Genomic DNA, 24,939 nt, shown 5'->3' with positions numbered 1-24,939 from the left:
CACCCCACTCTGGCCTATCACCCTCACCTTGACCTCCCTCCACCTATCGCATTTCCAAAGCCCCTCCCCCAAGTCCCTCCTCCCTACCTTTTATCTTAGCCTGCTGGACACACTTTCCTCATTCCTGAAGAAGGGCTTATGCCCGAAACGTCAATTCTCCTGTTCCTTGGATGCTGCCTGACCTGCTGCGCTTTTCCAGCAACACATTTTCCGCTGCTGTTTAATTTAGTTTGGTGAACTTTCTGTCAGGCCTGAGTTTTCCAGCTGTGGATCAGTTTTGAATGTCTAATTTTGGACCCACGGATGCTTGGCGTCAACTGGTCTTAGAAACACTCCTTCAGTCATAGGCTCCCAAACTCCCACCCTTGCTGCTTCTCCAATCACATATTCAGGAGCAAAAGAACCTGTGATTGGGTGAGAATTTCCTTACGCATTCTGTCTCTTGCAAATGGGGAACAATGATCTTTTCCGATAGGTTTCCCACCCTCATTATTGATTTTTTCCTGGGAATATTGGGGTCTCTTGAGAATGAGGCCTGGGTATAGCTCTCAAATAGGTGTTTATACAACGTTTTCAATTACTACTAGGGTTTCATGGCACAGTAGTAGTGTTCCACTTATCGCAGGTTGAATACAAGAATATAAAATAAGACAAAAAAAACTGTGGATGCTGTAACTCTGAAAGAAGAACAGAAGAAACTCAGCAGGTCTGGCAGAATGCAGAACAGTATTTTGAAGAAAGGTCACTAGAACCGAGACGTTAACTTTGCTTTCTCTCCACATACGCTGCCTGACTGATTATAATTACTGCTGTCTGGGCTATGTGCAAGTTTGTTCTCCTCATATACACGAATTAAGCTGATATTTTATACTTCTAAAGTTAACAGTTGTCAGTGCAGTATTTGTCGAAGAATGGTGATATTTTCCTTCCCTTTATAAGCTTTACCTATCTGTTTTTTAATTCCAATGTTAGGTCACTTCTGCCTGTGCTGCAGTAGAAGCTGATGCAGCCACACATTGTGTAAGTCCACGCATGTTGTGATGGAACTGACTACCAATGTATTGCAAACTCTACACAATGTCTTCAGTCAGCTTGGGTTCAGACTCCTGTATGCTTTTTGATGGTGACAGCAGTTAGTCCGGCGGGCTCTCTATGCAACAAGTATCTGTGCATATGCATTGATCTCCTCCTGAAGGCAACCAGGAGGTGAGGTCTGGTGGTATTATTCCTGTCCTATTAATCTAGAGACCCTGGTAATGGTCTGGGAACACAGTTTCGAATCCTACCATGGCATACATTGCAATTTGAATTCAATTAATATCTGGAATTAGGAGTCTAATGGTAACCATGAAACAATAATCAGTTGTTGGGAAAACAATAATCTTGTTCACTTTCGGGAAGGAAACTGCTGTTCTTACTTGGCCTGGCCTACATGACCCACTGCAATGTGTTAACTCTTGACTAACCTCTGAGCAATTAGGGATGGGTAATAAATGGTGGCCTGGATAGACACGCCCAAATCCTGTGAATTAAAAAAAACTCATCTGAGGTCTCTGTAGCAGAACTTGTGTGCAATCTCACTCTCAGGGGATCTGGTAGATAGTCTGTATTATTCTTCTGATCTGGTCTGCACATCGCCAGCATCTAAGTTTGTGGCCATTTGTGTTAGATCAAGTAAAGGGGCTTCTTCTCTTAAAGGTCGGGCACAGCTCTTACCCTTGCTCATGTGGTAGCTTGCCAGGCAGTGCTTTATCGGTGTCTAAAAGAGCAATATTGAAAGAAGTGAAGGGTTTGAATGAGGAAAAATTGACAGGCGTTTAAAGCAGGAAGGTAACATCGTTCTGAGTGGCACTGTAATGTAATGTAATGACTAATGTATCAATCAACTCTCATATTGTTGAGCACAGATACCTCAATAGACTTCGCCAGCTCAGCTAGGCCTGCCCCTCTGGGTCTACTCTGTTTCCTCTGGTTGTGGTTCACCTTGCCCTATGAGAGAGAGTAAAGAGTGTCAGTGTGCTTGAGCGATGTGCCTGCCATTGCCGAATAGCTAGGCAGGGATGGTTAAATGGAGGTTGCAAGAGGTATGTGTGAGGCTGGTATCATTGGTAGGTGTGTGAGAATAAAGTGGAGCATCTAACCTTAGTCCTGACTGATGAGTGACTGGGATGTTGTATATGGAGCAATGGAGTTGTTTTTATTGTATTTGGAGATGCATTGAACCTGGCCTCCCACGGGACATCATTGAACTTCTTCTGGCACTAAATTTTCCTTTTCATTTGTTCTCATTCCCTTGGAGGTTCTTCATTGACGACCACCCAGTTCCCTGTGGACTCACTTTCTGTGAACTAAATCTTCCAGTACAGCGTCCAAGAAGCTGGGAGCCCTCTTCCTTTGCCTGATTCTCAAGTTGGTGTCCTCCTCAGCAGCAGCTTCTCTGCTGTCACGGCCACAGTTCTCCCTTAAGAGGACAGACTGCCTTTAAGAGAAGTAGATAAGCTGGAACAAGTGTTGGTGATGAATGTTACTGAGCTTTCCATTGAACTCTCTGCCAGCCAGCAACACAAGTTACACTTGGCTGATTGCTGCAATCAATCATTTATATCATGTACATACAATAAGACTTTATTCCACTTTCATTTAAATGTCAATTAATTCTCGCATACGTTTGGGAAGGTAGCGATTGATTTGAACTGACAGCATTAACAGTAACATAAATAAAGGCTTCAACCAATCAATTTTTCTGAGCTCACTAGATACCTCCCTGCTGATTGCAGGAGTGAGGTCATTTGCTATTTCATGTTGATTAAGTCTTGAGATTATTTCGAGCATATACTAAAGTAGATTTTAATCAGTGAGCTACATAGCTTCAGATTTACACAACTTTGATACTTATAGACACTACCATTTCAGCAAATGGCCCATTCACGCTGATGGTTCTGTTAAACTGGTGTGAATTCACTCGTGTTGTAACATCAGTAACTGGATTTTTGGGTCCTGGGCAGGGCCAGCACTGAACCAGTCAGTGATGATTAAATTCATATCTTTAGTCCTCACTTTCTCCTAGTGGTGGTTAAAAGCCAATTTTCCAGTCCGCCTCAAGAGTGGGGTGGATTGTCAGCTAAGCGCATGTTCCCCACATTCTAGCAATAATTTCATTGGCAATAATTTCATTCTGCTGAGTCCCACCTTTCCTGCTTTAATTTTACAGAAGGTAATCTTTTTATTATCCTGAAGCTGAACTATAATTTACTTTCCTATAGGAAGTCCCACCTCTTAGAACTTGTGACCAACTGGAGATGAGCAGCTCTGCACCAGCTCTGGGCTGGTAGTTACTGCTGGTGATGCAGGAGGCTTGGGTGGGGGTTAAGGAGACCATGCCTTTCCCTCAAATCCAGGCAAATCAGCAACAGCCCCCTTAGAGGGGGATGGTGGGCACATTGAACAGGGTGGGGTGTGGTGGCATGGTGTGGACGTTAGGTGTGGGGAGGCATAGGGACCTGAGATATAGGCACAACATGCCCTCTCCTTCCATCTCCCAACCATTGACTAGTTTCCGACAGGGTCATACCTGCCAGGTTATGTGCTGGGCACAAGCACCTCCCAAAGTCTGTGCCATCAGAGTGGCAGTGGGATGAGAACCTTAATTGATAAAAACAGTAGAGCGGTGGGCAGAAGGCCCACTGTAAAATTGGGGCGGGGGTCAGGTAGGCCTGGTCCACAGATTGCTTTCTTGTTGGATGGCTTGTAAAACCTAGCCCAAGCTGTCAGGCCCGTCCTTCCTGCCTGAAGCCATAAACCACCCTGTACTGAGCTTCCCGTCCAGAATGCTGGTTTGGATACAAAGGACATTTTAAACAAATTTTTACGTTTCTCCATTTTGGGCCACCCTCTCTCTCACCTGTCTGCTGCCACTCCTATTAATGGTCCTCCACTTTTGACAGCCCACTTGCTAGCTCTAATTGCTACATGGGTCTGCCTTCTGGCAACTTGGTCAATTTGGATGCAACGCAGTGGGGTCACTGCTCCCCACACAGTGTCAGCTTCTGACCCACTTTTGACCTTGAAAGTAAGGTCCCAAAGTCCACACAGATAATCCCACCCCAGTGATAAACGACCAATGCAAATCTGCAGAATTGACAACATTATGAAATCAATGCAAGGAAATACACTTCATGGACCACTGTTCTTGTGCAATGTTCCTTTATGCTGCATGAATCTGAAAGTGGTCACAGAGTCATAGAGTCATACAGCATGGAAACAGACCCATCTACACTGACCCTACTCCCAAACTAAACTAGTCCACTTGCTTGTGCTTGGTCTTATCCCTCCAATGCTTTCCTATTCATATACTTATCCAAATGCCTTTTAAATGTTGTAACTGTTGGTCCTTTATCTCAAGAGAAATTCTTCCTGGAATACATGTAGCGGTCATCATTAAAAAAATTGAAAAGTTTAAAATGAATCTGGATTAATTTTACTTTGAGCTTTCAGAACTGTAGCTGACAGATTGATCCTGAAGTGGAAACCAAATTATCAATACTGTAGGGAGAATTACTTTTGTAACGTGTAATTTATGGTCTTATTTCATTGATTTTTTTAAAAGAAAGCTTATTGGTGCAGCTGGCTCACTGTGAAATTTGCAGCTGAATGAGCAATTAAACCAGTAACATAAACGGGGTCAGAAATGTATTCCCAAAAGCAGTTATACATCAGGTATTGTTTACCTGAAAATGTAAACAGAAGAGAGAACCAGCTGCACTGTTCCCCGAGACTGTCGTCATCTGAAATGCTGACAGTATTACTTCAACCAGAAAAAGAGCTCAGATGCATAAAAGAAATTTTACCTCAAAATGACTCACTCAGTAATCTCATACAGTCACAAATTATGTCATAAATCACAAGAGTTATGGACTTGCAATCAATTGTGTCACTTTTGGTATGTTCACCAAGTAGGAATTTTGAAAAACGTGGATACTATTTGATCTAATATTTAAATCCTAACTGAATTCGGAGCAATCCAATTTTAGGCAGAGGACCTCAGACAGTTTCTCTTCAGTTTTGCTCAGGCAAGGAGCCTCACACCTGTTAAGCACTATTCCTGTTTGCACCTTTGCTTTGCTAATACCAAAATGGGGTGTAGCACATCTAGCTCATAATGAATGCATGCTTCCTGCTGCCCAGGTTGGCGGCTTAGTCATTTGCTCATTGCCTGAGAAATGGGATTGCGAGATCAAACGTTTTGACTGGTTTGTTGGAAAGACCTGATTATTGAGAATTTGGTGTTGGTGTTGGCTCTCCAGAGCCCAAACCAAGAAGGATGGTTGCAGGTTTAAGAGGCAGAAGGAAAGTTGGAAGATTTACTGGCCAAATCCTTGGATTCCTATTTAATAAGGTGGAAGAAAGTAGAATTTAATCCATGTAATGTTAGCTGGAGAGCCAGCAGAGCCCTCTGTCACCCCTGCTGGACAAGATCCACCAGTTTAACTGCTTATAGGCATTTCATTATCCAGCAGCAGAACCTCCAGGGATGAAGGACCCTACAGTCAGAAATCCCTCCCCTCAGACATGCTGACCATCAGAGATATTGGGGAAGGCAAGCCATCCATCAGCATCTCTGTCCCAGGCTTATTTGGGGTAAAGTGGGGACTGTGGCAGCGTCCCCACTCAGCACCTTCCTGCCTGAATAAATGCCATCCTTTCTCAACTCACACTAGGGAAGGCTTTAAATTCTGCCAATCTTCCGCACTGACCTGGTAACGAAATCTAACACAGAGGGACTACTTTTCAACTTTGCTACTTGCTGGAGACTCAGCTCAGATTTCTGAAATCAGCTCACTCAAATCACGGGGATGAAAACTTACAATTAAAATTTTACAAGTTTACATTCAAATAATCTTGAATTTTATCCCCTTTGGATAGTGAAAATTTTAGAATTTTTATTTAGTGCCTACCAGTTGGCCAGAAGAGTTTACTTAGCTGACTAAGAGATAATGGGACATAGTTTTGATGTTTTAAGGATTACTTGTGGAACTGAAATGTAAATTCTGAAGCAGCTAAGCAAATGCATTGATTATTTAAGATGTGGAATTGCCAGTGTTGGACTAGGGTGGACAAAATTAAAAATCCCACAACATCAGGTTATAGTCCAACAAAGGAGCAGCGCTCCAAAAGCTTATATTTCAAAATAAACCTGTTGGACTATAACCTGGTGTTGTATGATTTTTAACTTTGACTATTTAAGGTCTCACAGGTTGACCTCTCTGCTCCTCCCTCTCCTACTCCCACTCCTTTTGTTCTCCTTCCTTCTCTCCCTTTCTTTCTCTTCTCCACCTTTCTCTGTCTTTCACTTCTTTGCAATTTTTTGCCAGTTCTCTGCATTTATGGTTTATCCTCTTTTTCTCTCTCTTTTGCTTTTGCCACATCCCTGTTTTCTGCCGTTTGTACCACTAACATTTTCTCCGTGTCTCAGCCTGCTGTCTGGAAACCAAAGTCTTGCCTTCTGCCTAATTCCTTTACCTTTCACACCATGTTTCCCCTCTTGCAGACTCTGCAGAATATCCCCCCAGCTCTGTTCTATCCATTTCATCCCTCTTTTTTCTTTCCCCCCCCCGTCACCTTTCCTGGCCTTGCATCTATCCTCTGGTCTTATTCAGTCCTAAACATTCATCAAGGATTTTATAAAAGATGAAAAAAACAAAACAAATTCAGGAATAAATTGATCATTCGGACAGGAAGTTACCGTTTCTCCATTTTGTCGATAGCAAGACTGAAAGCAGTTTGTGTAGACGATCTGGCTCAGGTGACAGTATTGTGTACATTCCTGGCTTACCCATTTGAAGCAGTCATTTCAATTCTGATTCAGTTTCATTATCAGCAGTGGAATGCTGGAGAGAGAGCTATAAATTCATTAGAGGAAGGAGAGTTTGGAAAAGGAGGCATGTGAACTTAAAATGCAGGAGAATATGGCAGCATTACAGAGCAGCCTCTTGGATATCGGTACCCAGAGTGGGAGAGAATAGAATGCAGTTATGCTGCAGCTGTACAAAGCTCTGGTATGGCCACACTTGGAGTATTGTGTACAGTTCTGGTCACCGCATTATAAGAAGAATGTGGAAGCTTTGGAAAGGATGCAGAGGAGATTTACTAGGATGTTGCCTGGTATTGAAGGAATGTCTTACGAGGAAAGGCTGAGGGCCTTGAGGCTGTTCTCGTTAGAGAGAAGAAGGTTGAGAGGTGACTCAATAGATACATACAAGATAATCAGAGGGTTATATAGGGTGGACAGGGAGAGCCTTTTTCCAAGTATGGGGACGGCAAACATGAGGGGACACAACTTTCAAGTGAGGGGAGATAGGTATAAGACAGATGTCAGAGGTAGTTTCTTTACTCAGAGTGTAGTAAGGGTATAGAATGCTTTGCCTGCAATGGTAGTAGATTCGCCAAGTTTAAGTGTATTTAAGTCGTCATTGGACAGGCATATCGACGTACATGGAATAGGTGGGATGGGCTTCAGATTAGTATGACAGGGCGGCGCAACATCGAGGGCCGAAGGGCCTGTACTGCGCTGTAATGTTCTATGTTCTAATAGAATCCCTACAGGAAAGAGGCCCTTCAGCCCAACAAGTCCACACCGGCCCTCCGAAAAGTAACCCCCAAGATCCATTCCCCTAATCTATTATCCTAAATTTACTCCCGAGTAATGCACCTATACTACACATCCCTGAACACTATGGGCAATTTAGCATGGCCAATTTACCTGACCTGTGGGAGGAAACCGGAGCACCCGAAGGAAACCCACGCAGACACTGGGAGAATGTGCAAACTCCACACAGACAGTCGCCCGAGGTTGGAATTGAACTTGGGTCCCTGGCGCTGTCAGGCAGTAGTAGTAACCACTGAACCACCGTGCTGCCCCACGAGGAGTAGATAGTATACAAATATAGAAAAACAGCAGTAAGTAGGAACAAAGACAGACAAAATGGTAAAAAAGCAAAATGATTGGCTCTATATGTATGTGTGTAGTACCCAGTACAAAATTAATTAATTTATAGCACAAATACAGGTTAATGGACACGAACCTATAGCCATTAGAGAGATATGGTTACAAGGAGATCAAAGCTAGGAACTACTTACTCAGGAGGATGTGACTTTGAAGGAGAGGGTGGTGTGATAGCTTGTTAGTATGGGATGGAATATGTGCAATAGCAAGAAATGATCTGGGTAGAGGTAAGAAATGCAAAAGGGAAGGAGACACAAGTAGAAGTAACCTATAGGCTCCCTAACAGTAGCTAAATGGTGGGACAGAGAATAAACCAGGAGATTATGAAGGCATGTAACAAAGGCAATGCATTAATCATGAGTAATCTTAATCTTCATGTAGATTGGGAAAATCAAATTGACAGAGGTAGTCATGAGGGAATATTCAGACAGTGTAGTCGGGACAGTTTCCTGGAATAATATGTTGTGGATCCAACCTGGTAATGTATAATGAGGTGGGTTTAATAAATAATGTTAGACTAAAGGATCCCCTTAGAAACAGTAACCATAACATGATAGAATTTAGCATTTAATATGAGAATTTGGGTTGCAGACAACTGTTCTACACTCAAATAAGGATAATCACAAAGGAATGAGGGCACAGCTGGCTGGGGTGGACTGGGAAATGAGTTGAACACTGAAGACTGTTGAGGAACAATGGCAGACATTCAGGGAAGTAGTTTATGGTTCATGATGAGGAAGAAGAATTCCACTAAAGGGATAAACACAACCATGGTTAACCAGGGAAGCTAAGCATAACATCAAATTGAAATAAAAAGCATACAATGTGGTAAAAATTAGTGGTAAACCAGAGAGTTGGGAAAGTTTTAAAAACCAACTAAAGCTCACCAAAAATTAATAAAGTGGGAGAAAATAAACGTTGAGTAAACTTACAGGGAGTACAAAGAATGGACAGCAAGAGTTTATTTAAATATATAAGAAAGAAGAAAGATGACAAGGTGAACATAGGACCCTTACAGAATGAGGCTGACGAAATAATAATGGGAACCAGGAAATGGTCGAGGAATTGAATAAATATTTTAAAGTCATAGAGACGCACAGCACAGAAACAGACCCTGCAGTCCAACTCGTCCATGCTGACCAGATATCCTAAATTAATCTAGTCCCATTTGCTAATATTTGAACAATAGCCCTTTAAACCCTTCCTATTTATGTACCCATCCAGATGCCATTTAAATGCTGTAATTGTACCAGCCGCCACCACTTCCTCTGGCAGCTCATTCCAGTCAGGCACCATGCTCTACATGAAAAGTTGCCCCTTAGGCCCCTTTTATATCTTTCCCCTCTCACCCTAAACCTATGCCCTCTAGTTTTGGACTTCCCCACCCCAGGGAAAAGACCTTATTTATTTATCCTATCCATACCCCTCAAGATTTTGTAACCTCTGTAAGGTCACCCCTCAGCCTTCAACATTCCAGGGAAAACAGCCCCTATTCAGCCTCTCCCTATATCTCAAAACCTCTAACCCTGTCAACATCCTTGTAAATCTTTGCAAAACCCTTTGCAATGTCCTTCCTATAAGAAGGAGATCAGGATTGCACACAATACTCCAAAAGTGGCCTAACCAATGTCCTATACAGCCACAACATGACCTCCCAACTCCTATACTCAAGTTTCTGACCAATAAAGGAAAGCATACTAAATGTCTTCTTCACTATCCTGTCTACCTGTGACTCAACTTGCAAGAAACTATGAAGCTGCACTCCAAGGTCTCTTTGTTCAGCAACACTCCCCAGGACCTTACCATTAAGTGTATAAGTCCTGCAGTAATAACATTCCAACATAACTATATAATCAACGGGCAAAAGAAAAAGAGGGACTAAACGCAATAACTGTCATTAGACAAAACATGTTAAGGAAATTAATGAGGCTAAAGACGAAAAATGTCCCATTGGACCTGATGGGATGCATCCTAGGATATAATAAGAAGTAGCTAAAGAGATGGCGGTAATCTGCCAAAAATCCTTAGTTTCTGGAAAACTCACAAAGGATTGGAAAACTGCCAAAGTAACACCTTTACTTGAAAGGGAAAAGAGACAAAACAGCTAATCATAGGCCAGTTGGCTTAATGTTTGTTATTGGGAAAAGGTTAGTGTCTATTATTAGACTGAAATAGCAGAACATTTAGAAAGACACAATATGATCAAGCAGAGTTAGCAGGGGTTCAGGAAGCAGAAATCATGCCTGTGAAATTTATTAGAATTCTTTGAGGAACTAATAAGTAAAACAGTTAATAGGGGATCGGTACATGCAACATATTTGGATTTTCAGAAGGCATTTGGTAAGATACACTTTAGGGTATTTAGTATGATAGCAGCTCCTGATGTTGGAGGTATTATATTGCATCATTAGAGATTTGACTAATAGAAGACAGAAGGTCAAAATAAGGGGGCAATTTTCTGAATGGTAACCTGTAGCTTGTGGGGTGCCGCAGGGATCAGTGCAATATTTATTAATGGCTTGGATGAGGGAGGTGAATGTACTAATGTTGAGCTTTGTGGGTGACACAAAAATAGGTGGGTAGGCAAGTGGTGAGAATGACAATCTGCAGAGGGATAAAGACAGATTAACTGAATGGATCAAAAACTTAGAGATGGAACAGAATATGGGAAAATGTAAGATTATGCACTTTGGCAGGAAGAATAGAGGATTCTCTACAAACGATCAGCAAACAAGAGAAGGTGCAGATGGTCTTCTAGCGCATAAAGATAAATAAATCACCATGACCTGATCAGATATATGTCAGAAATTTGTGAGAAGCTGGGGAAGAGATTGTTAGGCTCCTTGTTAAGATGTTTGTATCATTGATAGCCATGGGTGATGTGCTGGAAGACTGGCAGTTGGCTAACATGGTGCCATTTTTAAGGAAAGCTGTAAGGACAAGTTAGGGAACTATAGACCAGTGAGCCTGACGTCAGTAGTGGGCAAGTTGTTGCTGAGGGAGAGGATTTAGATGCATTTGGAAAGGCAAGGATTCTTTAGAGATAGTCAATATGGCTTTGAGCATGGGAAAGCATGTCTGTCTAAATTGATTGAATTTTCTGAAGAGGTGACAAAGAAGATTGATGATAGACATTGTCTATCAGCCGTGTGCCACAAGGATCGGTACCGAGTCCACTGCTTTTCATCATTTATATAAATGTGAATATAGGAGATATGGTTAGGAAGTTTATAGATGATACCAAAATAAATGGTGTAGTGGATAGTGCATAAGGTTATCTCAGAGTATAATGGGACCATGATCAAATCGGCCAAAGGGCCAAGGAGTCGCAGATAGAGTTTATTTTTGAAAATTATGAACTGTTGCATTTTGTAAAGGCAAACCAGGCAGGACTTACACAGTTAGTGGTAGGGACCTGTGGAGTGTTGCCAAACAAAGAGACCTAGGGGTGCAGGTGTGTAGTCGAAGGTAGACGGTGGTGAAGAAAGCATTTGGCACACTTACCTTCCGTGTCAGTGCATTGAATACATGAATTGGGATGTGCAGTTGTGGCTGTACAGGATATTGGTGAGGCCGTTTTTAGAATACTGCTTCAATTCTGGTCACTTCACTACAGAAAAGATAATGTTAAACGTGAAAGAGTTCAGAAAAGATTTGCAATGATGTCAGGATTGGAGGGTTTGAGCTATAGCGAGAGGCTGCGGATTCTTTCCCTGGAATGTCAGAAGCTGAAGAGTGACGTTATAGAGGTTTATAAAATTATGAGGGGCATGGATAGGGTGAATAGCCAAGATCATTTTCCTAGGGTGGGGGAGTCCAAAACTAGACGTCATAGGTTTAACAGCGAGAGCGGAAAGATTTAAAAGGGACATGAGGGGCAGCTTTTTTTCATGCACAGGGTAGTGTGTGTATGGAATGAGCTGCCAGAGGACGTGGTGAAGGCGGGTACAATTACAACGTTTAAAAAGCACCTGGATTGGTACATGAATAATAAGGGTTGAGAAAGAAGTGGGCCAAATGCTGCCATATGGGACTAGATCAGTTCAGGATATCTGAATGGCATAGACAAGTTAGACTGAAAGGTCGGTTTCCATGCTGTATAACTCTGACTCTATCTGAATAATATTTAAAAATCAAAAGACAGCAGAAAGCTACAGAACAGAGGGATTTAGGAGTTTTCATGCATGAATGACAAAAAGTTTGCATCCAAGTTCAGTAGGTAATATGGGAAAGGCAGGTAGAATGTTGGGCTTTATTTCAAAGAGAATGGAATATAAAGGTCAGGCCATTTTTGCTAAAACTTTACAAGGCACTCGTCAGACCAGAGCTGGAATACTGTGAACGTTTTGAGCTCCAAATCTAACTAAAGATATACTGGTGTTGGACATTGGAGGTAGTCCAGACAAGATCCTTCGACTGAGTTAGGTATGGAAGGACTGTCTTATGAGGATAGGTTAAGTAGGTTGGACCTGTACTCGCTGGAGTTTAGAAGAATGAGATGCAACGTTAATGAAACGCGCAAGATTCTTAGAGGACTTGATAGGATAGATATGGACGATGGATAGAGAGGTGGAGGAATTTCTTCCCTGACGGGAGTGATATGCAGCTTTTTTTTACAGCAAAAGGCTGCTGAGATAAGTATATACGAGACTGAGATAGACATTTTTTAATCAATCAGGGAATCAAGGGTTATGGGGCAAAGGCTGGAAAGTGGAGTTGAGGATTATCAGATCAGCCATGATCTCATTGAATAGCAGAGCAGACTTGATGGGCTGAATAGCCTATATCTGCTACATCTTGTGCTCTTATGAAAAAATCCCTGCCTGAGTTTTATAAGCTTCAACTGAATCAAAATGCCAGGTGCCTCATGAATCTTCTGATTATTGTTCTGTCAATTATGGATGTTACTGAACAATACTTGTATGGCCTCTTCAGTAGGATATCTGTATTACTTGCAGCAGTGACATTCTGCAAGGCACTATTTGGCATGAACAGAAATGATAATGATCTTATGGTATTGTAAAACTTGAGAGCAGAGTACAAGCATGTTACGACTGCTATTTGAATTATAAGATCCGGTTGTTACTTTGAAATGACTTGGTAATATACTTACATAAATGTACATCCTTTTCTATTGAAAAGGGCATGTGTTTTGGGGCTGTTATTGTGCTAGAGATAAGTATTGGCATTGATTCTAAAAGACAATGTGTGTTAGCTCCTTTATTTATTATGATATCATCAGAGTTTCCTTGTTTTGATTGAATTTTCTTTCCCCATTGATCTCAGGTGAACCAGTTAACGGGTATTTTTGACCCTTGGAGATTATGAAGCAGCCATCCATCACACATCTGTCTTGATTTTATTTCCATTATATGTGAAGATCCATCTATTCTCCTGAACAGAAGTTAGAGGAAAATATGAACTTCAATTGTTTGAGTGAGATGGTTGATTTTGTTGGATATTTGTACTCATTCAAGAAAGTAATTATGATTTTTAATAGAATATTTTCCTATTTTTAATGCCAATTTGTAAAATCAATATTCCCAGTTTTAAATAAAGTGGATGGGATTATTTTTATTCTTCCTAACAATTGTATTTAAGTCCAACCTTTAAAGTACACTTGCTCTTACACAGATGTTAAAGTTTTCCATATTTTATGCCAGTTTTCTTGCTTATAGCTCACTGAGTGAGATTGCCAATTTAAATGAAAATTTCTGTCTCAGCAATATGGCTATCTGACTGTATAATAGCTCTTGATATAGTTTATAAAGTGGTTCCCTGTTTTGCTTCATATGGTTTAGAAAATATTTTTATCTTTTAATTCCTGGAACTCCCTCTCTAATGATATTGTAGGTGTACCAACACCAAATGGATTGTAGTGATTTAAGGAGACTGCTCACCACCACCTTCCCAAGGGCAATTGGCATGGGCAATAAATGCTGGCCCAGCCAGCAACTACCACATCACCAATGCAGGTATTCTCTTTTTTTAAATTACTGCTGTTGTTCTGGAGAATGCGAATTAGGCTTTCTCAATAAACCTTGAGACAATTTGACAAATGTTTCCCGAAACATAAAATTCTTTCAAAGTAGATCAAATACCGCGATATTTTAATCAGATCAGTGTCTTATGTGAGTTTGCAAAAATTTGGTCTTATTTTTGGAAAACAAGGAAGTTTTGAATCCAGAAGAGCTCATCCCCTTTTTCATACATCAGCCCCAACTACCCTCGATGTGATATATTCCTCAATTCCTTCCATTTCCAGAACTATATCCATTTGTTTCTTGGTCCAATTTGTACTTTAGCTTCAGCAATTTTCACTTGTAACTTCTTTTCCCTTAGACATATAAGCCATAGACCTTTCTCACTCCTAACTGCCAAACTTTCAAATGTTGTCATTTGGTATTTGAACCCTTTACCATGGTTAACAATTTGCCTGGATCTATTTTGTCAATTCTCTTCGTGATGCTGACAACTTTAATTAGATCACCTCACAGTTTTCTTTTTGTGAAAGAAAACAAGCCCAGGGAATCGGATGTTAGATGACAACTGAAAGCCCAGAACTGGAAACCATTGTCTTCTTATACTTTATGTGCATAATAATTAACTGAAGTAATCCAGCTCATTACCCAAATTACTCTGAGAAGGAATTACCCCAGTAAGTGTAAAAACAGAATTAAAATACCAGAGGGTCAGTACAAACAAAGGCAGACATTAGCATGAAATATTGAGTTGAAATCATTGCATTGTAAGGAAGTGTTGTTGAGAAAAGCTGCCAAAGAATGAAGCTGCTTTTGTTTATCCTGACTAAATAAGAATGCTTAAACCAGCAGGTTGGTAACTAGTATTTAAGGATTTCAATATTTTTGAGGCATAATACATTCAGTAATGAGAAACAAAAAGTGTCTCCATTTAGATTGCTCCAATTTGAACAGTAACAAGATTGTTAATATTTCTTTCTTGTAACTGGATCTTTTGTGCTTAGAGTTTGAACTGCAATTTTAAAAGTTTCTCCCTGAAGTGATTTTAAAGTTGTGCATCATTTTCTTATCATCATCTTATTTTCATGGTACATTCAAGGGGAAGTTCAACATATATAAAAGAAAAGGAAGAGATAGATATTTTGATAGAATGAGATAATAAAAGGAGAGTGGAGGTTCATGTGGACCAGAAATACCAAATGACCTGTTTTATGCAATAAATTCTATGTAACTCACATTGTACCAATTGCACACTTAGTTCTGAGTCCAGGTTCTCATTCTTGTTTGTCAGCCAATGTTAATATTTTGCCAAATCATTTCTCTTCCTGTACCAGAGAAATTGCCTGCAGCAAAAGAAGGATGCTAAGTTATAATAGCAACAAACAGGAACATTGTGTTGTCTCTATGAAAATATAATGCTTGGCTTTAATTAAAAACATACACAAATATGGTTTAGTCACCAACCGTAGTATCAATTAAATACAACATTAAATATTGTAATGAGCCACAGCGGGACCAAAGAGAAGGGGAATACTTTAGAAATATTGTAGACCTCTTTCAGCAAATATCAATTGGACAAAAGCCTTGTTTATACTCTCAAACCACAAATAGAGTTTTTTAGACAGTGTTTAATTGTGACAGGTTGGTTTAAACAAAATGAGCTGTCCTAGCATTTGCACAGAGGACAGTCCAATCAATTTGTGAGAAAGAGTCTGTTGTTACCCCACTGACAAATTTACTGTGAATTGAATGTTACCTGAAATTCTAAAGATATTTACATTGGCCATCCGGATAATTTAAATGTAAATTTGTTCTGTTAATCCAGATAACTGTCTGGCTTGAGGTCAAAGCTTTACTTCAGGTCTGACAAGAATAGTCAGGCTCAAACCCTTTTGAAGCCTGTTTTTGGGAGGTGGAGCTGGGTCACAATTCATGCTTTGCTTCTTTCCATTCCCAATGAGGCAGGCAGCATGCAAAATGTGCAACAATTTTATGCCTCTTGACTTAAACAATGAGAGCATTAGGCCATGTTCGTGCTGGTTACATGGTCAGCACGGGCCTAAAAACTCCTCCTGAAGGCATTCAACCCCTTTTTAAAGGGATTTTACAGAAGAGAAGGTGGCCATTCGACCCATTGTGGCAGTACCGGTTCCTGAAAGAGCTACCCAGCTAGTCCAATTCTGCAGGCCTATCTCCATAACCCTCTGAAAAATTTCTCACTTTCAAGCTCTCTTTTGAAACTGCCTATGGAATCCACCTCCACCACTCTCCCAGATGGCGCATTCCAAATCCTAACAACGTTTTGACTAAAGAAGTTTTTCCTCACCTCACTCCTAGCTATTGCTGACAATCTTGGAACTGTGAACCCTAGTTATGAGTGGAAACAGAATATCTTCCTTCACTCTATTCAAACTGTTCATAATTTGAACACCTCAATAAGGCCATCTCTTCTTTGGTCCAAGGAGAATAAGTCCAATCTCTTTAGTCTGTCCTTGCCTCTAAAACCACTCATCTGCACTCATTGGAAGGAAACTGCTGCTGACTGTCTGTACTGTCCTGACTGCAAGTAGCAGCTACACAGCTGGTGCACCCTGGGAAGAGAGAGGACTGCTTGGCTCACGGATGTGGTTTGAAGACTCAATAGAAAAGGTTGATAGAAGAAAAAAGGTTTGGCCTCTGTACAAGACTGGAGTCCCTCAGTGATCATTCCCAGATGGGAATAGGAGCGAGTAGAAGATCAATGCCAGGAGACTGACCCTGAAGACATGGAAATAAATCCAGAGTCCTTGCATGGGTGCTTTGAGTCAGTGAATCCACCAACTGATGAGAATTCCTACTCACTGTTCTGCCAGCCTCTCATGCTGATAAATATTGCACACTCCCGATACCAACCACTGACAATCTGCCCCTTCCCTTGCAGAACAGAGACAAGGGGAAATACCTTCTCTCATTGATTTATGCGATTTTGGGGCTCTCTGCCTCAGAGACAGTGGAAGCAGGGTCTTTGGATACATTTAAGGCAAAGCAAAACAGGTGCTAGGCGGGAATGTGGAAATTGGCATTAGCCCTGATTTTATTGAATAGCTGACAGGTTAGAAGGGCTGAATGTTGATTTTGCTTTTGTGACCAGTTGTACCATTGTCTGTCTTGACAAACAAGGGAGTCAAAGGTTGCTGGTGTAATTAGGAAATTGAAGTTGATGTCACCATCAGTTGAACTATAATCTTATTGAATGGGGAACCAGCCAATAATCCATTGCTGCTCCTAATTTGTACATCTCTGTGATAATGTAACAAATAACAAATAAAGATATGGTTGAAAGGGAAAACAGAAAGTGACAATCCTAAACATTAGTTTTAATTAAAGCAAATATCAATCTAATGACAATTAAAATGATTACAGTAAATATAGCTGATCTGTTAAAGGATACACCTGCAGATAAATAGTGGGAAGTATTCAAAGACGTTTTTGGTACAATACATTTTACATTTTACTTTAGTCCTTATTTATTGTTACAAAGAAATCATAAAGCTTCCAAGACAAAGGACCTGAAATCCTTATTAATTCTGGAGAGAATTCACCAAACTGCTTGTTTGCACAGTGTGTGAGGAAAGAATTTGGAAGTCAAGCCATTAACATTTTAATTATATAGCACCTCAAGACCTTTTTTTATGTTGCTGAAATATGCTATGCTTTTAAAACAGTGAGGCTAATTTTAAAAGTTTAACCTTAGAACTAATGGAATATTACAGGAATGTTACGGTTAAGAAGGAGACCATTTGGCCCATGGTGTCTGTACCAGTTCTACAAATGAGCATCATGACCTGGTTTCATTCTCCAACCACGTCCCCATAACCCTACGTACTGACTGTCTTTACATAATTATCCAATGCCCTCTTGAGTGCCTCAGTTGAATGTGCCTCCACCACAGTTCCAGGCAGTAAATTCCTGACTCGAACCATTTGTTGCATGAATACGTTTTCTTCTCACCTCCATTATACTTCTTTTGCGAATCATTTTAACTTTATGCCCTCTTGTTCTTGATTCTTTTACAAGCAGAAACAGTTTCTCCTATCTACTCCATCTAGATCCTCATGATCTTGAAATCTTTTATCTTTTCTTGTCCTTGTCTCCAAGGAGAAAAATCTCAACCTCTCTAATCTATCCTTGTATCTAAAATTTCTCATCCCTGGAACCATTCTTGCAAATCTTTTTGGCACTCTCTCCAAAACTTTCACATCCTTCCCATAGTGTGGCACTCAAAATTGTACTCAATGTCCACCTGGGGTCCAACATGTGTCTTACATAAAGTCAGCATTATCTGCTTGCTCTTGTACTCCATGCCCCTATTAATAAAGCTGAAAATGCTGTATGTTTTACGAACTGCTCTCCCACTCTCGATGATCTTTGCACATACTCACCCAGGACCCTCTGTTCTCTTTAGAACTGTACCCTCTATGTTATATTGTCTGATCATGTTTTTTCTACTTTGGTCTGTCTTAATGAGACAAAATGAACAAATAACAGTTGGTGCCAGGTTGTATGCTGCATCTGTTTTCATTTTCCATTAAGTTTGGAATATTGTCAACATTTTTAATTTCAAATCAAGTAAAAGTGACAGTGAGATCAGGATACAAGTCTCCAAAAAGAGTTTGAATTATTGTTCTGCAAACTTTGTCCACTGTAAATGGGAAGAATTAAAACTAAACACATTCTGGGACGACAGAATGCTGCAATACAAAGGGATTTGAGTGTCCTTGTATGTGAAACACAAGAATTTACCCTGCATGTACAGTTCAGTGATTAAGAATGGAAAGTTAACCTTTGTTACAAGGGGAGTGGAGTATAAAAATATTATTGTCTTGTTACAACAGTCAAGCCATTGGTAAGTCTGCTCCTGGAGTACTGTATGGCTTTTCTCTCCTTGAAGAAGGATAATAGTTTTGGAGGCAGTTCAAAGCTGATTCTTTGGATGAAGGGATGGGTTTATGAGTTGGGCCTATACTCATTAGAGTTTTGAAGAATGAGAGGTGATCGTACTAAAACAGGTAAGATTCTGCGTGGAGTTTGTTAGAATCGATGCTGAGAGAATGTTTCCCCTCTTGGGTAATCCAGAGCTGGGGGTGGAATCTTATTGAAGAGACAGAGTTTTTGCCACTGTCTGGTGTTTGACACCTGCATCCTGTTCCAGGGAAGGCTCAGCAAAACATATGCCAAAAAGGCAATGGTGAGTCCAACAACGAGCCTTCACTTGGAATCAAGACCCCAGGAGTGAAAGTCTCACCCATGCGAGGGCTCTTGGACAGTACGACTTTTTGTTGGCAGCACAATGTGGAAGACCTTGGCTACTGCTGGAAGAGCATTCTACAAATCTCCAACATCATGGGGATCTGAGGTGAGAGACGGGTTGGTGGGAAGGGTAGGTAGTGATTCTCAAGTTGGCAAGAGCTCCTCCATCCATCAGAATTCACTGGGAGACTGCCAGTGTATATCATAGTCTCACATTTGATGGTGTCCCCTCTCAATAAGCACATGGACAGTAAGTGTCTCTAAAATGGCCACTTCAATGGTTTAATTAGCCGTGTACCTCGAGTCAGCAGGAAGCACTGTGATTGAAGTTCTCAATGATAGTAATACCCCATGGTGGTGTGATGATGTGGGGTTCCTCTCCCAATGCCATCTACTGGCATTTGTTAGTCTCCTACCTCTCAGTTGATCTCCAGAGGGCTGCTTAAAATTGAACCCCATGAATGTGAATTTTAAAATTGCAGTCTCGCTACCTCTTGCTATAGCTCAAACCCTCCAATCCTGACATTATTGCAAATCTTTTCTAAACTCTTTCAAGTTTAACATCATATTTTCTATAGTGAAGAGACCAGAACTGAAGCAGTATTTCAAGAATGGCCTCACCAATGTCCTGTACAACCACAACAGAACATCCCAACTCCTGCACTCAATGCACTGACCAATGAAGGCAAGTGTGCCAAATGCTTTCTTACCACACTGAGAGACATTGCACAACTTCAGTTCTCCCAGACTATGCTCCCCTCTAATTCTCATCTTTTGTGTATCTCTGATTTTAATCATCTCACCATTGGCCACCATACCTTCAGCTAGGCCCAATTTCTCTCCCTCTCAACCCTGCTTTCATTTTTTAAGGTATTCCCTAAAATCTACCTCCTTGGCCAAACATTTGGCCATCTATCCTTGTATCTCCTAAAGTGGCTAAATGCCAAACGTCTCTTAATAACTCACAGCTTCCTAATAGCATTTTAATAAAAAACTTTTGACGATCAATATATAAACCAGATACTGTGTGAAGAAAAACTTGAAAGCTCCTTGCGACTTTATTTGTGAACAACTGAAGTCAGTTTTCTGTATCATTTAAAGTAGTAATTCTGCACTTGTAGCATTCATGTATGGTGAGCAGACGCTAGATTTGGCAATTGACAATAAGTAAATTGCATCAGAATCACAGTGACTCCAATTTGTAAGTATTCATAACGATGCCATCTGTTTCAGATTATTAAGTTTGGATTACTTCTTTATTTGCCCGAACATTATGTGAATTCATCAGTAAACACTGACTAGTGACATACAGACCACACTGCTGCAAGCCACTACCACCGATGCTCAGAGAAATGTAATTATATGTATGGCATAAGCTGGCTTCTACAACACCACATTACTTGAAACATAGTCCATTGTGGAACAGAACTTGAACATTTTTGTAAAAAGATACATTGTGTCGAAGACTTTCATTTTGTTCTCCTCAGGATAATTTACAAGAAATACCAAATGAAAGGAAAATGACACATACTTCGTGAGAGGAGCATGCTGATTGGTTCAAATACGGACTTTATTTTATTTATTCACAGGATATAGGTGTCACTGGTTTGCCCAGCATTCATTGCCCATACCTAATTGCCCAGGGGGCAGTTAAGAGTCATCCGCATTGCTGGGTTACATGTAGGCCAGACCAGTTAAGGATGGCAGTTTACTTTCCTAAAGGACATTAGTGATGCTCCCCCTGATCAATAATCATTTTATGGTCATCGATAGACTTTAATTCCATGTTTTTGTTGAATTCAAATTCCACCATATCGGGATTTGAATCCAAGTCCCTAGAATATTACCTTGATCTCCACATTAATAATCACACAATCATACCACTAAGCCACCCCCTCAAACTCTGAGTGGTTGTGCTGTTGCTATGGGAAATGCACCAAATCGATGATGATAGACAGAGCAAGAGAAAACATTTTGACAAAATGTACCCTTTTCATCAATACCTGAAATATGATGTCAGAACTGTGAAGTTGAGACTGAATAGATTTTCACAACAATAAGAGAATGAACTAATATAAAACAAAACACCAAAGAAGAGTTCAAAACACATTCAGCAACTTTGAAATGCTGGCTGTGAATTTTCCACTTCATGCTACCATGGAAATGAAAGGGGTTATGACACAAAATTAGAAGTTGTTTCACTGTCGGTGGCAGAATTCTGAAATAGCTACTGAATTAATTAAAGACGGTGAGCAGAAAGGAGTGGCATGCCTGTTCTCAGTGCTGGGGACAGAGTACTACTTGCTGCCTGGCAGTATCGATCTCCATTGAGCAGCAGAATCATTTGGCATGCAAACACTTAGTTAGAAAGGAACAAAACAAGCCATTAAAAATCTGCCAGAAAAAGATGTTAGCTGATTAGCTTGACAAATCACTTTCAACCGGAAAGCAGGATGGTATCACCAGGTCGAAACTGAAAAATATTTGTGACTGTTAAAATGTAGACTACAGAATGAAGATGTCAAATCAACACCAGTGCTATGTGCAAAATCATGAACATTGCAGATCTGTGTGAAGGATCAAAAGATGGTGACCAAAGAGACTATATGATGGATTGATACCCATCCCAAGATGTCAACTGAAACTGAGAGTCCAATGCAATGGGAAGGTCAAAGGTCTTCAGCTCAGGATAGTAGATGTGGAGCAAATTGCAGTCAGCTCTGCTGAAGCAAGTCTGAAGCTCAAATGGAGAATTCTACCCTGTTAGCAGAAATTTGCAGCATTTCACAAGCCAGTAAGACCGCTGAATAGATCCTATAAGGATAGAAAGATGTTCTGAATGATGTTGAATATCTTCCTGGCACGCATCAAAATAGCTGAGAGTGTGAGACCAACTCAGCATCCATCAACAGAGTCTGAATAAGCTGGCTTCTGCATAAGCTGGCTTCTGAATAAACTGCTTCACCCTGAAAGACAAGACAGAGGAACCTGTAACTCTGGCGTCCCCTAGATCCTAAAAATGAAAAGTAAGATAAAGAGGCCAAAAAATAACTCCTTGAGAAGTTGGTAGCTGATGATACATAAATAAAACAGAAGAGACAGTCATCACAGAACAGCAGAAATAAAACATGGTAAGAAAAATGAATGAAACAAGAAGAAAAAAATGCAGTTAAGGATGACTAAACTCATGTATGTAACTCATGTACTGACAGCCAAAGATTTTTGATTTCTGACAAACTGAAAACTGTAGAAAAATACAGGTACCACCAGATATGGAAGTAGTGCTACAGTTCATTGGAATTGTGAACTACTGTACCTAGCAATGTTTTTGTCTAATTTATCATCAGAGTATGAACATTTACACAAGATCGCTGCTAAGCACATGCAGTGGTAGCTTTATTAAGCTGTTTACACTGAGAATCAAAAAATCAAAAAAGCTTGACATGCTCTGTAACTCATTGACTCTGAAAGACAAGCTTTTTGCTTTTGTCAAGCATTCACTACAGGAACAATATGCCCCACAGAGGAGTCATTACTCCAGGAATGAGCAGATACCAAATAAATCCACAATAACAACTCATATATATGTCATTATAAGACCTGAATGCTTCAGAGATAATATATGCGTAGAGACTGATGAAAGTGGGACAGACTGGAATTACAAATGATAATTTTTATTTGTTGACCATGTAATGGGTAACTTCAGTAAATTGTAAATTGTAAATATAAACAATAGTGCATGCATTTATTATGAAAAGGGAAATGTCTGAAGAAATGTAATTGTATATAATGCACTAACTAGCATGTATAATTACGTGACCTCTCCCTTTGCTGTAACTTGCTTTGACTTTTGTAGTAGCTATTAAACACATTAACTGAAACAACCAATGTTTAAATTTGCACTTCTTTCGAGAATGCTTTCTGTGGAAAAATAGTAATATTCCAAGCCATTAACAAGAGAGAGTTAAATGGTGCAGGAAAAAAAAATTCTTTGATGCTACTTTTATATTAAAGAGCTGCTGTTGATGAAACTGCAGAAAATACCTAAAACAGTGTAAGGTGAATGAGATGCTCTGTTGCCTTTAGAAATGCTGGGACTTAACCGAAGAGTTGGATTGTATCAACCACTCCAGAGGTTGGTGTACCTCAGACAACAGTGCAAAGAGTGCCAACAGAAGGAAAGACCACTGGGTTTTCAGATTGGTGGCAAAGTTACCCCAGCAACAATCCAGGTCAGTTATGCAACAATCCAGTCACTGTGGATGAACAGTTCTGACTGCCAGAAAACAAAATTGCAAACCATAAATACCTGCATAATCAAACAAACAAGATGGATGTTGAAATATCAGGGCCCTCAGGCCTTCTTACTGAACTACTTCAGGAATCAGCTTTGCCACATAGCTGCAAGCATTAAACATTTTCATTAACAGGATGTCTGGTAAATGTTGTGTGCTGTAATTTGACCTCAGTTGCTCTATTTTGTACTGTACATATACTTTTCATGGATAATTTACTTAAAACTATTTTCCCTTGAAAGTAATTCAAGCCATTAGAGGAAGGAACTTTTCCGTTACACAGGTGAGTTAAAGGCACTTATACTTAAATGGGTTTTACCTTCAAAAACGAAAGGCACTCATTACAGGCTGTAGGCCATAGACTATTTCATAAGGAAACAGAAATAAATGGCAGACTCGCAGGCTCTGAGTAAGAACATTAACTTGAATAATAATTTTCATGCAAAAAAATCAGTGTGCCTCAACTACTATGATCTGGTCACTAGTAATAACTATTGAGGAATGAAGACAGCAGTTTGTAATTTGCAAAAGTAACATTCTGCAAACTATGAAGTATTTAATTAAATAAAAATAAGTATTCATTAATTAAACTCATAGCTAATTATTTAATATAAAGTTGTGGTATTAATGGAGCTACTTATGTGGTTACGTGATGATTACATTGATAGCCACCATGAAAATAATTTGAAGATATATGTAATTTTAGCAATTATGGCAATTGGGCTTTTGATCTGGGTGCAGTGCTGGTAAAGGAGCTTATTCCTTTACAAATGACCTCGCTCAGAATAGCTCCCGACTGAAAAGAAATCACACTGAGGAAGCATTTCTGCCAGTTTGGTGAGAAAAGGGAATTGTTTCTCTTTCTCTGCTTAATCCAACATATGAACCATGATCAGATTTCCAAAAGTCTGAAGGAGTTTGAGAGATGAGGCAGAAACACTACTCATCATTTCAAAAAGTCTATAATGGTATTAGAAGATGATAGATATGACACTGTTTATATATTTTTAAAAATTAAGTGGTTAATTTTACCCTACTTGCAAGGAAATTTCATGCTACAGGACAATAGGACTGCAAACTTAAGATTGCTATGAGTTAATAGGGAACAGTTATCATGGATTCCACTCTGACTAGGTAAACTGACTGGATGGAATAACGAGTTCCTTCGCCTCCGCCGCATCTGCTCCCAGGAGGACCAATTCCAACACCGAACAACCCAGATGGCCTCCTTCTTCAAAGACCGCAATTTCCACTCAGACGTGATTGACGATGCTCTCCACCGCATCTCCTCCACTTCCCGCTCCTCCACCCTTGAACCCCGCCCCTCCAATCGCCACCAGGACAGAACCCCACTGGTCCTCACCTACCACCC

The 24,939-nt window shown here is 40.2% G+C and overlaps 1 long non-coding RNA gene across 2 annotated transcripts in view; it reads left to right on the top strand.

Annotated features, from left to right (window-relative positions):
• Window positions 1-19,303, top strand: part of LOC122552783 — a 24,856-nt gene extending 5,553 nt beyond the window's left edge. Inside the window, exons 4-6 of one of the 2 annotated variants that reach the window (XR_006312499.1) lie at window positions 973-1,020; window positions 13,289-13,977; window positions 19,175-19,303. This is a non-coding gene — a long non-coding RNA (uncharacterized LOC122552783). The remainder of the gene's footprint in view (window positions 1-972; window positions 1,021-13,288; window positions 13,978-19,174) is intronic. The other variant, XR_006312500.1, reaches the window with a different exon arrangement.
• Window positions 19,304-24,939: the final 5,636 nt, after the last annotated feature.

This window comes from Chiloscyllium plagiosum, chromosome 9, assembly GCF_004010195.1.
Source record: "Chiloscyllium plagiosum isolate BGI_BamShark_2017 chromosome 9, ASM401019v2, whole genome shotgun sequence".
Lineage (NCBI taxonomy): Eukaryota > Metazoa > Chordata > Chondrichthyes > Orectolobiformes > Hemiscylliidae > Chiloscyllium > Chiloscyllium plagiosum.
This window is presented reverse-complemented; position numbering and strand designations above follow the sequence as displayed.